Here is a 3,557-nt window from a genome sequence, read left to right on the forward strand (position 1 = left end):
TCAAACCATCTAAGTCGAACTATGCATTATTCACTTAAGATGAAAGCAATGGTGGTTTCTTGGCTTTATTATTATATGGTGATGATATTGTGATTGCAAGTTCCTTCATTAAGTTAGCTAATAATGTGAAAAAAAATTTTAAAGACCAAATTCAATCTCAAAGATTTAGGAAGTCTCAAATACTTCATAGGTCTTGAAATTGCAAGGTCAGGTAATGGTAGATCCTTAAGAATGCACCAGGACAAGGTATCTTACTTTTATCTAAGTCTGATTTGAGCTTGATTATTTACATAGCTAATGACTAGGTTAGTTGCAGGGATACTAGAAAATCAGTGACAAGATTTGGTATTTTTTTTAAAAAATCTTTGATTAGTTGGAAATCCAAGAAACAAGCAATGGTTACACGAAACTCTACAGGGGCAGAGTATAAAGCAATTGCCTATGCTTTTTGTGAAGTGATTGGATTGCTTTGTTTACTGAAGGATTTGGAATTCAACATACTAAGGCTATGGACTTATTTTGTGATAATCAATTAGCTTTACACATTTGCAAAAATCCAATTTTTTTTGAAAGAATAAAACACATTAACATTGACCATTACTTTATAAGGGAGAAGGTTCAACAAGGTGTTACAATCCCCCAACATGTATCCACTACAAATCAGGTTGCTAACTTGTTTACCAAAGCTTTTCTGTCACGACCCGGAACTCCCCATCGAACTCGTGACAACCGCTGCGAAGCCTCGACAAACATTCTTCACCCCAAATGCCGATCGAAACCCCGCAAGGCTTAGCATCAACTTTCGCATCTCCCCGGTGAGCAACAATTATTAAATCTCGCATTTAAAAAAATTCATAAGTCATTTTCAAATAAAAACAATAAAATATTATTTTTTGGCTTACAAGGGCATTTTCATCATTTCATTTTCTTTTGAAAATCTGAAAACTTGCTAAAAATGTAGTAAGTAAGTAGAAAATATATATTTAATGATTTAAAAACAAAATAAGTATCTAAAACGTTCATTTGAAAGCAAAATGTTGACAACTAGTACTATTCAAAAATAATCAATAAAATATTTTATTTTCTAAAAAAAATAATATTTATAGAAAAATTCGTAAATAATTTTTCGCACATGAAATTAAAGTAAAAATTGTATGAATAGGAATACAGATAACCAAAATATAAGTTTGATCTGCAATGACACGTGAGCCCCAATTGACCAAGAGGATGTAAGACTATGAACTCTTACTTTCTATAATGCAGTCCCGAGCTTAGTTCTCGTCCTACTCGATTATCTACAAACTGTCCTGAGCCTGAAAAATGTATAGGAAGAAGGGGTGAGATTTTATAATCCCAGTGAGTAAACAGATACCATCTAAAGTATCTAAAGCCGAGTAAATGGAGACAATTAAAATAAGTCATCATACTGTAATTTCATTACCTTTCAGTTCATTTCAACCAAATAAAATCAATCCATATAAATCGAGTAATCAACTTGGCTTATGAATTTCTTAAAACTTTGGCTCGTGCCAAAACTCATACTCGGTGATACCTTGCGCAGGGCATCTAACCGAGTCCGCCAAGGCTATTAAAATTTTGTATACACTTAAAATATATTTTAGTTTGAGAAAAATACAGCCGTTCCTTGGCGTTGGCTGAGTTCCCCTTCACGTGGTGGTTTGGCGTGAAGTGAACCCTAAGCTTTACCCCAGGAGATACCCTACGCGCCTCTCCGTTCGAGGTAATAATATAATGGAGTTTACCGTGCCCCTCTAATAGGCTGGTCCACGGAACCCCCTCTGCAGTAAATAATTAATATATACTCCACCAATTCAATAAAATTCATTCTAGCATGGCATGGCAATTTATCGCAATCTAGCCTCTCAAGGCTGAATACACAATATAAATAATTCTGACACCAAAATCAGTTTAGCCATTCATGCTCATATATTGTCATAAGCCATTCAATTTAAAACCATAAATTTACAACACAAGCAGGCAGTCTCCAATTACTCTATTTTCAAAACCAATATTCGATTTTTCAGAAAATTTATAAAATCATTTTATAAAATCACAATTTCTCTTAAAACATAGCAATTTACCATTTAAACTCATTTTTTTATAAAATCACACAATTGTATAAAACTACTCTAGATAATTAAGACGATAATAAGTTTACTCACAGTATTAGGAGTAGAAATACTCCTATCTTCCGCCCTCGGGTGCAGTCTCTTACCCGAAACAATTGACTCACCACCTATCCATAATCCATGATACAAAATTCAATAAATTGTGTCAATTTATCATAAATTATTTCAGGCTCTTATCCATGCGTATGCACTAGATAGGATTTGAAATGTCTAGACAATCGCTTAATTGCGGTGTCCGACCTAACTCGCCTATACACGGTGTAAATTCCTAAAATCCCCAATTCGACTCCAATTCCATCCATTTCAATTTCAATTATCCAATTATATCCACAATACCTCAATGACTGTGAATTTGGTCCAATTTATCAGTCCGGACTATAAATTACGCTTTTACCCCTAGTGGGTAAAAATTTCAATTTATTGCACCGAAAATTCCCATTTAATTTCCAACCTCATAATTCATCATTTTTCCACCCAATTCTCTTAAAATAAAGTCAACCTCATCCTCACATACCATTGGCTAGATTCGGCCTAGGGAAATTCATGGAGAAGATAAATATTTTTCTTGTTGTTTTACTCATAAACATGCTAAACTAACACTAAACACTAACATAGCTCAAAATCAAATTTATCTAACAACTTTCTCTCTCTAAACCCATATGACCAGAATTCAAATCATCCTCAAATCACATGATTCAACCATGAAAAATGATGGAAAATGCATGGGAAAGGTAAAGCACAAGACAAATTTAAGAAATGTTACCTTTTTTCACTTGATTTTTGAATTTCCACCTATTTTCCCTTTAAATTTCTTAGCTAGGGTTTTATTTTCTCCTTTCTCTCTCTTGTTTCTTGCTTGGCCGAATGTTGAAGAAGAAGAATGGGTGGGCTGATTTTTTTATGCCTTTTTTATTGTTTAATGAAATAATATTATTTTATTCATATTTTAAATATTTTATTAATTCATTTTTTTTTCTAGCCATCCATTTGTCCTACTTTTTCCACCATGCATTCCCTTTGACTTATCCAAGTCTTAAGTGAAATTTCCAGATTTTTCCAAAGTTTTGGTGGAGCAAATTCTTCAAAATTACACTTTTGCCCCCGAACTTTTCAAAAATTACATTTTTGCCCCAAAAATTGAAAATTTGCCATAATGCATAATTTGCACTCCTCATACTCATTTCACACTCCAAATAATTAAATTTGATCAAAATCCTTTCAAAATTAAATTTTCGATTTCGGATGGTAAAATTACCATTTTACCCTTTTACTCCGAATTATACCGAAATTAAAATTTTTCACTTCTAAACTTCAAATCTTACTCCAATAAGTCAAATGGGGCCAAAATTCTTTTCTAAAAATTTTCATTTTGTCCCCAGGTGGTAAATGATCATTTTGCCCTTAGAT

General features: G+C 32.9%; 1 long non-coding RNA gene across 2 annotated transcripts; it reads right to left on the reverse strand.

Moving 5' to 3' along the window:
* Nucleotides 1,273-2,958, reverse strand: LOC108663476. Of its 2 annotated transcripts, none has more exons than XR_001929535.1 (3): nucleotides 2,914-2,958; nucleotides 2,184-2,257; nucleotides 1,273-1,313 (listed from the first exon to the last, which is right to left on the reverse strand). It is a non-coding gene; the product is annotated as an uncharacterized LOC108663476 (long non-coding RNA). The 2 variants fall into 2 exon arrangements; XR_001929536.1 differs by lacking the exon at nucleotides 1,273-1,313 and adding an exon at nucleotides 1,760-1,799.

This window comes from Theobroma cacao, chromosome 9, assembly GCF_000208745.1.
Source record: "Theobroma cacao cultivar B97-61/B2 chromosome 9, Criollo_cocoa_genome_V2, whole genome shotgun sequence".
NCBI classification, from domain to species: Eukaryota; Viridiplantae; Streptophyta; class Magnoliopsida; order Malvales; family Malvaceae; genus Theobroma; species Theobroma cacao.